Source organism: Euphorbia lathyris, chromosome 7 (assembly GCF_963576675.1).
Source record: "Euphorbia lathyris chromosome 7, ddEupLath1.1, whole genome shotgun sequence".
Classification (NCBI taxonomy): Eukaryota; Viridiplantae; Streptophyta; class Magnoliopsida; order Malpighiales; family Euphorbiaceae; genus Euphorbia; species Euphorbia lathyris.
In genome coordinates, this window is record NC_088916.1 from 87,742,032 (window position 1) to 87,751,332 (window position 9,301).

At 37.9% G+C, this 9,301-nt stretch overlaps 1 non-coding gene across 1 annotated transcript; it reads left to right on the forward strand.

Annotated features, from left to right (window-relative positions):
* Positions 1-260: 260 nt before the first annotated feature.
* LOC136201669 (small nucleolar RNA R71) lies at positions 261-367 on the forward strand. The gene has a single exon (XR_010674014.1). It is a non-coding gene; the product is annotated as a small nucleolar RNA R71 (small nucleolar RNA).
* Positions 368-9,301: the final 8,934 nt, after the last annotated feature.

The following is a 9,301-nucleotide window of genomic DNA, read 5'->3' on the forward strand; positions in this document are numbered from 1 at the left end:
ATTAGGCTTGTAACATCGCAACTGGATCAAGATTCATTATACCTTTAACCGATGATGTACCTGAGGATGATGGTTTTGCCATTGGTATATGTCCACGCTCTGCGGGCCACTTACTGCTGTTGATTGCCATTTCCTCCAAAAGTTCTCTTGCTTGGACGGACGTCTTCTTCATAAATAACCCTCCAGACATAGCATCTAATGAAGCTCTAGTCGTAGGATTTAATCCATTATAGAATGTCTGCATTAAAAGTGCATCTGGCAATTGGTGGTGTGGGCATAAACGTTGAAGTTCTTTAAAACGTTCCCAAGCTTCATAAAGAGTTTCATTATCATTTTGGGTAAAAGATGTCAATTCTTTGATGACTCTTGCGGTTTTTGCTAAAGGAAAATATTTTGATAAAAACGCTTGGGCTAATTGGTCCCAAGTTTCAAATTTTGCAGCAGGCATAGAAGTTAACCAAATTTTTGCCTTATCCTTCAAAGTGAAAGGAAAGAGGCGAAGTTTGATTGCTTCGGCTGTTACATCAGTAATTTTAAAAGTATCACAAATTTCTAAGAAATTTGTCAAATGGGCATTAGGGTTTTCGTTAGGTAGTCCATAAAACGTTACGTTGTTTTGCAACATATTAAGCAAAGCAGGCTTAATTTCAAATTGATTTGCGTTTATACGGGGTCTAACTACACTATTAGTTACACCGGCCATTCCTGGCCTAGCATAATCCATAAGTGTCGGTGGATCGGCCATATTTTCTGGCTGGACTACTTTGGTTTTTAAGGGTGTTTTGTCTTTGTTTTTTTTTTGTCTTTCTTGTTTTTCTTAAGTGTTCTTTCAATTTCTGGATCAAGTGGGTCTGGTGGCGTGCCCGAACTTCGCGAACTGCGTATGAACTTGAAATTGTTGCACGAACCAAACTACCTTCAAAACAAAATTGAAAACAAATATGTTATATAAACTGAAAATAAATAAAATGTAAAAGTTGTATAAAAATAATGTGTAAACCTAGATTCGAAAATAAAATACGAAAAATAAAAATTTTGTCAAAAATTTTAGCGTATCCCCGGCAACGGCGCCAAAAACTTGTTGAGCGATTTCCGCAAGTGCACGGTTTCGCTTGTAGTAATAAAAATATCGATCCCACAGGGATACGTTTTTTAACGAAAAACTTATTTTTGAATCTGTAAATTTCGAACTTGTTAGATTTACTATTGAATGTTAATGAAAAGTGAAATTTGTCTAATTGAATTTAGGAAAAATAATTGTTTAATTGAGTTTGTGGACTTTGAGTATTTGAAAATGCTAGAATAAGATTTTATATTAGAATATATCGATCGTTAGAAAAGTTTTCTGATTTAGGGATGAATTTTACAAAACAGGAACATTTAGAACTTTTAGAAAAACAAATAAATGTATTCGTTTGCATTGAGCAAAGAAAACAACTTAAACTTTGTATTAATTATGATGATGAAATAAATGACGGAACCTCTAATTAATTGGCTTTGAACGTGGCAAAACCCTTTAGCCGACATAATGCCCATAACCAAATTAAAACTCTACCGAGATAATAATTTGCCTAAGTGTTCAACAAAGTTTCCTTGTAATGATTTTGAATTAACTACGTTTTAATGAAAACACCATCAATCACTTTAGTGGGTTGGTTACCATAAGTGCTGCATAACGATTTATCGAATAGAACGGACTTTATTAGATGAAATATAAATTGATACAAGTTTACAGAGAACATGGAGCATCGAGTTCTTCGAGGGCGTGCAAGTGAACGGCTGATCAGTCCTTTCCTTAGGTTTCCTTAGAGGTTGTCAGGCTCAGGGGTGAACACTCTACTCAATCTTCTCGCTGTAACTTCGTAATAGGGATTCGGTCGGCCTCTACCAAAATGCAAACTAAAACTGGAACAATGTCTAAACGCTACTGTGTTTGTAATTAAACTATAAACAATATGTGTACCTCATCTTGTTTTGTACAGAATCTAATTTCTAACTCTCGAATTGTTTTTACTTAGAACTTATACATTAGTTCTACGCTCTGATTCTATATCTATATTACATAACATTACATTGCATTTTTCTCAACATCAACTCTTTATTTATAGATGTTGAAGGGTTGTGATTGAAGTGATATGTCCTTTTGTGAAAAGACGTATTCGTTGGTAAAGAGTCGTGTCCGTTGTTAAGAATTGTGTTCTTTGTGAAGAGTCGTTTCTATCCACCCGAACGAACGCGTTTCTTGATTTTCAACATGTGTTCATTGCACCTTTGGCAGAATTCTGCACTTACCGAGAATGGGGAACATCAAGTTAAGCTTTGGACGAAGGGAGGAAGTAGCTGAAGGACACGTGTCGCAGCCGTGGGTGGTGGATTCGCGGTCGCGGCACGGTGCGTTTTTTCACTTCTTTGCTCTCGTTCGTGTCCTTGACTTGGCGCTTTTGATTTACGTCGTCTTTGACTCCTTTTGTAGGGTTTTTCTTCTGTTTTTGATCCTTTTTCGTTCCTATTTGGATTTTACCAAATATTTAGGTACATTGCAAGAAAGAAAGATATTCGAGAGTAAAAGTAATCTAAACAGATATAAATAACACAAATTTGTAATAAAAATGATGTAAATATTAATGATATTTTAGGTATATTTTGGGCTTAACAGTCATAAATGCCAGAATCTTTGTCGATTAAGAATCTCGAGGTCAAATTGACAACCCAACGCTTAAGATCAACTCAATACCTCTATAAATAGTGGACAAATTCCCACTTTTATCTCTTTACGCTTAGAAAACTTTGGCATTCCAATTACTCTCTCTAAAAATTCCCAGAATTCCCAAAACTTCTCTGAGAATATGACGAATGTTTCTCTGAATATCTCCGGTGCCGGTTTATCCGATAACCGCTCTGATGAAAACCCCAAATCTCCTACCCAGCGTGACCACGCTAAGGTCACAACACCGAGCAAGAAAGCTCAAGCTGTCCAAGCCACCTCTTCGAATGGGAAAACAACAGCAAAAGGACAAGGGCAAGAAAGTTATGGAAGGGATTCATGGAAGCCGAGCAACCCTTTTGTGAGTGGATCAAGAATAATGGTTGGACCGAGCTGTTCTCAGTTCATGATGCTACTTACCCTGAGCTAGTAAGAGAATTCTACGCCAACCTAAAGGTCGCCGATGATAACAGGAACTACCTAGCTTCTTATGTTCGAGGGAAGAACATCTTCATCAACCCTGCGTATCTTGCCTCACTGTTCAAACTGAAAAACGAAGGAGCTATACTTCGTAAATCAGGTGACCAAGATAAAACCAACTATGTTCACACCTTCTGTAAACCTGCTGGTCATGTAGGTGAAATCTCGAGTACCTCCATGGGTCAGCATCAAAAGATGGCCCATTACATACTGACCAATTTCCTTTTCCCTAAAATCAACTGCACCAACTCAGCAACCAATTTTGAGCAGTGTTTTATATGGCACATGCTGACTTACACACCGATAAACATGCCCGTCTTCATAATCGGTGGGTTTCTACGAAATACAGGAACCCTTAAGTTAGGCTCTTTTATCACCCGAATCCTCAAGGATCACAATGTGGACATGGTTGCGAAAATCCACACTTGGGGAACCAAGATTACAGCTGCTGCCCTATTCGGTTTGGCCCATGATCAACCTATTGTGCCAAAGAAAGGAAAAGGGGAAGCTGTCCAGAACGCTGAGGGAGCGGTGACTCGAAAGGGAAGAACTCAAAGAAAGAGGAAGGCTATCCAGAGCACCTCTAAAGCTGTTGCTTCTGCCCCAAAGAAGCTTAAATTTGTATGCGGAGGAACTAAGCCTCAGATTCAACAAGGACAGGGTGGATCCAGGTCAGCTGAGAAAAGACCTAGGCAAGCTGAGCCTGAGGCAGAAGAAAGAGAGATTGATAAGCAACCATTAAGGAAGAAGAAGAAGCTCAATTTTAAGTTAAGACCTATAGATGCCGTTCCGACTGATGTCATCGTTCCTCCTAACTCACATTATGCACAGAGTCAAGGCATTGACGCTGAGCAACAGTTAGATGACCAGGAAGAATAAGACCAATTGGGTGGTCAGTTTGTCGAGGAAGAACTGGATGAACAGTTTGAGGAAGAAGAACTGGATGATGAGTCTGATGAAGAAGAAAGTAGTCAGGATGACACTGAGGAAACAGCTGATGATGAGCACCTTGAACCAATCAACACTGAGTTGGTTGACGAAGAAGAAACTGAGCAAACAGCAAATGCTCCCGCTGTTCAAAGGGAAGCTTCACCTACTGACTCAATTGAGTCCATTCCTGCTGACCCCACTCCTCCAAAACTAAAGAAACTGAGAAAGAATAAGGCATTTCAAGCACCCGTCATTTACCTAATGGGTGACTCACCGTTGAGGGATGAGATCTCAGACCTTACAGATGTACATCTTAGGTTCTTCTCCAACCCTCCTGAGTCTCAACCAGAGCAACAAGAAAATCAAGCCTTTGTTTCTCAGCCGAAGGAACATGCCGACTTAACCGCTTCCGCAAACCAAAGTAATGCCGAACAAGTGCTCGAAGATTCCGCTCCTCAACACGTTGAGCAAGCCAAGGAATTACCTGCTCAGGTGAACAACGAACTTACTCAGCTTCCATCATCTAGTCAACTTCAGCCTGACCCTGAGCAAGTCACACATTCTGCCGATCCTCCACTTCCACAACTCAATGTGCAGAATCCAATCCAGTCAGTTTCTACTGACAATCCTAATTCCAGGCCAGCCGCTGATAATGCTGGGCCTTCTAATGATGAGCAGAACCAAACACTGCCTTCATTCGGTTCTACTCCTCCTCCGGCATCTGGGCCAACACATGATGGATCCTTTAGCTACCTAAATGCAACTGAGTCTGGTCGAAGAATCGTTGACTCAGCTCAAGCTCTTATCCAGGACCTTCATCAATAAAACACCAATGTCGCTGGGTCTACTAATGTTGAGACAACTCAACTTTCATCTGTCATTTAGCTTATAACTGAGATCAAAGGTCTGAAGGATCTTCTGTGTGTCATGACTTCATTGCAATCTCAACAGCCCAGGCAGGACTTTATAACAAAGCTGGCCGAACTCCAGCTGACCATGGTAAACCACATGAACTCACTCCAAGGGCAGATTCATCAATTGTCAGCTGCGAACTCAGCATATGCCACTTCTGCCGAAGTACATTATCTCTTCAGCCAACTTCATACTGAGCAAGAGAAAACCAATCACCAACTTTCTTCCTCCTCCCAATGCTCCATTGAGTAAATTAGCGAGGCTGTGCATCTGCTAAACTTAAGGAGGGAAGAGATGGCAACTGACCAGCTCAAAACAAACGAGATCCTGAAGTACTCTCGCGTTACCTTCAACCACGTGTGACACACCAACGCTCAGCGTGAGTATTATGATTCGTCTTTGCTAAAGATGTTTCATCAAGCTTTTGCAATGCTCACGGACAGCATACACTGGGTTGCAAAGGGTCAAGCATATGTTCTAAGTATGCTGAGTGCTGCTGATGTCAGGATTCCTCGCACTATTTTGGATGATGGTGTTCCCATCTTCGATGGCATAAATACAAGCACACACAAGCTGAAGGCATTCTCTAAACGCCTAACTAAAGCTGCCATTGAAGACACTTTCATTGCTCCTCCTGCTGATGGTGGCAAAACGGGGGAGAAAGTACAAGCTCAAGGAACCCAGCATTCAGAAGACGCTTCAGGTAGTCAGCAAAGACAAAAGGGAAAGGATAAAGCTAAAGAGCATGAGGCACAACTCAACTATAAGAAGAAATAGCTTTATCTTTACTAAGACTGACTTGATGTCATTGTGTTAAAACTTGTAGTCTTTCCCTTGTGTATTTTTGTGCTGACCCTGAATACAAAACGTTGATGCATCTATCCTTTTAACTTAACCAATCTTATGTGATGCTTACTTATGTTTTGTATTGAACAGTTAATCGCATCTTCACTAAATCAACTGTGCTACTTGTCTACATTGCTTTATGATTGCATGCTGTGTTGATAAAAATGTTGACCGCCTTTACATGTCTTCTTAAACACATTGAACAAAGAAATACTCATCGCTCTCCGATATATAAATCTTCCGCATAAACTGAGTTAAATAGAATATGTTCCATGAGCTGACCTAATTCTGAAAACTGACCTTAGACTTACTTGAAATGTTTAAAGTAAATCTAAGTCAGCCGCTCAACCCTTACGGGGGAGTATACTAAGTAAGATAAGGTCAACAATCATGGGGGAGCTCAACACTGAGTTCTTGACTGAATATTTTTGCCAACATCAAAATGGGGGAGTTTGTTGAAACACCTTTCCACATGATTTTGATTTGACAAAATTATCACTACACCATAGATGGTCTGTTGCAACACCAAGCAAGTGTTGGCTAAAGTCGTTATTGTGTTGCTAAAGAAGTTTTGGCAACAGTTTTTGTCAGAAAAGAGAGTTGCTTTTTCGCACGTTGCTAAAGATGTCTTAAGCAACATTTTTTCACATTTTTAGCAACATCGATACAAATGTTGCTACACGTATCTGTGGCAACACTTTCCTATCCTATAGCAACTTAAATGAAAGCGTTGCCAATATCATAGAACATGTAACAGTATTATCGAATAAAATTATAAGCAACACTTTTAAACTTTCTTGCAACAAGTTTTTATGCAACATTGTTTTTTAGTTGCAACTCTTTTTATATAGAATTGCAACACTTTTTAATTTAACATTTTTTTTTGTTTCAAGCAACTCTTTCGTATACAATATGCAACATTTTTTAAATGTAACACTTTTTAAGCTTAATTTAACACTTTTTAATTTAACATTTTTTTAGCAACTTTTTTATATTATGTTCATAGCAACACTTTTTGTTTGAAATTTTAACGATTTTTAATGTAACACTGTAATATATGCAACATAATCTTTAACTTGTGCAACACTAAAAAAATTAAAAGAAATTTTTGAATTTAAATAATAGCATAAAAAAAACCCTTAATTGCAATTACAAATCCATAATAGGCCAATATATTAACAATGAAATTTAAAATTCTCAAATGATCCAAAACACATAATAAAAAGTATAATAAAGTCATAATAATGTAACCTATCCTTCAAATTACTTAGAAAAGACAGTAGCATTCTCATTTTCATTTGAAATGTCACCATACATATCCTCAATATCAATGTTGAGATTGGGATTAACTTCTACCAATTTGTTTATAATTAATGTCAAGCTCTTCCTCACTTTTTGATCCACTTGTTTCATTTTCTCCTCCATTACTTCTTCAAGTTGGATAACTTTCTCCTCAATTTCTCCTTGCAATTGGTTCTTTTTCAACAGAGCCCTACCTCGACGTTTAGACGAGCTCGCGCTGGTTAATTAGGAATTGAGAGGTGCCGACGTAGGTGAATTAGGAATTGAGAGACAAGAAGAATGATTCCTTATCGACTGCCAGGAAAGAATTATGAAATGACAATAAAATTCACCATTTAAACTATGATTATTCACACAAGCTAAAAAGGAGAAGATGGTGCTTACACACGAAAGAGCAGAAGCTGATATACCTCAAGTGCATATTTGTAGCAATGATGGAAGCCAATCTGATTGAACTTTGGGGAACTCTATAGAACCAAAATAATCCAAAAGGAACATTACATAATGAAAGTACATTTTAAAATAAAAAATTAGCATAAAAACCTTTCAAGTAAAACATGTTCTGTTAAGATTATGTGTTTTCTTTCTACTAAACTTCTCACTCTTATAAATTATAATGACTGTCTCTTCCTCTTCTAATAAATGTATAATCTCTTCCTCTTCTAATAAACGTATAATCTCTCTCTCTTTTAATACTTTTTTTAATAGAACTGCCCCTAACTACCAAGGCACGGGTCATGGCGGTTGCGCCTCGCCATGGGGCTGCCATGGCGCTAATCACCAATTCGGAACTAGTATGTCAATTTCAATGTCAAACAAAATAAACATCAAACTAAAGTGTCATAACCAGTTTGAACAACCAACATACCATCCCTAGAGAAGAATTCAATAACAGGAGGAACTTAACATGCTAAACAACATACACTACCCTAACACATAAAGTGTCATAACCAATGTTTAAACTTGACTCAATTGTGAAGTTATCTTTAGAGACATAATGAGAGAAATTTCAACATCAACACCTTTCAATTCGAATGGGTAAAAACCAATGCTTGCATTGTAAAATCAAAATCATATGAACACTAAGTTATACAGCTTAACATACCACTGCAATAACCACGAAAATATAGAACTGTAACCTTTTACGAAGCACTATACACTATATGGAAATCATAAAAATGAGCTTCATGTGGATTATTATGAACCTAACAAGAAGGGCCAAATGATTGAAGTAACTTTCCTGGTTGAACCATGTCAACTACTAAAAACTTGGTGCTCCAACCAAAGAAAAAAATAGTAAAATGATGTTATGGAAAGATATACCAATGTGGAATTATCAATTCGGGCTGTTGGCATTATCAATTCCTTCTTCCCCGATGCCACTTAATTCCTCATGATTATCCTGTTCGAAGCATTAACCATGAAATTTGACAGCAGTCATGCACTACAAAGTAAACAATAGCATTATTAGATTATCATCAAGACCAGACCTCAATTGGTTTATTCTCTAGTGTTAAGAATCCACCCACCTTAACCAAGGAGGGGAAGCAGAGTTACTCTGTTTGCATCTCTCAGAAAAAGCATGAGCAAAAACACAATAATCATTCGGTGAAAGAGTTCCATCCCAAGATGAAACATCCATGATTGACCGACTCAGAATCTATTGGTGGGTAACAAGATAGCAGGGCAAGAAGAGAAAAGTGCAAATTAAGCATCATTTAACATGCATATCTACCAAAAACATCCAGGTGTACCATGTGCAAATAAATTCTGGAAATACCTTTCCACGTTCTTCCAGGGTATTGCAAAGGCATTCAAGACCATAGTAAGACTTGCTAGACCACATTAAGCAGGTTCTGACTCTGTCTTAAAATAAGAAATAAGCTTGTAGAACCCTTATAGTGTTCCAATATGAATGGCTTCTATAAAAAGTTCCTGCAAATCTCAAAAAAGGAACCAACATAGTACCTGATCATAATGAGCAGGCTCAAAAAAGGAACCAACATGACAGTGAGTGAAAGAAAACAAAGATCAGTGATAAATTGACAGATGCATATAGTTGGAAAGGGATAGATTAAAGACCTCAACAAGTAAACCAAATTCCTTACAAATCTGTGTAAGAACAAA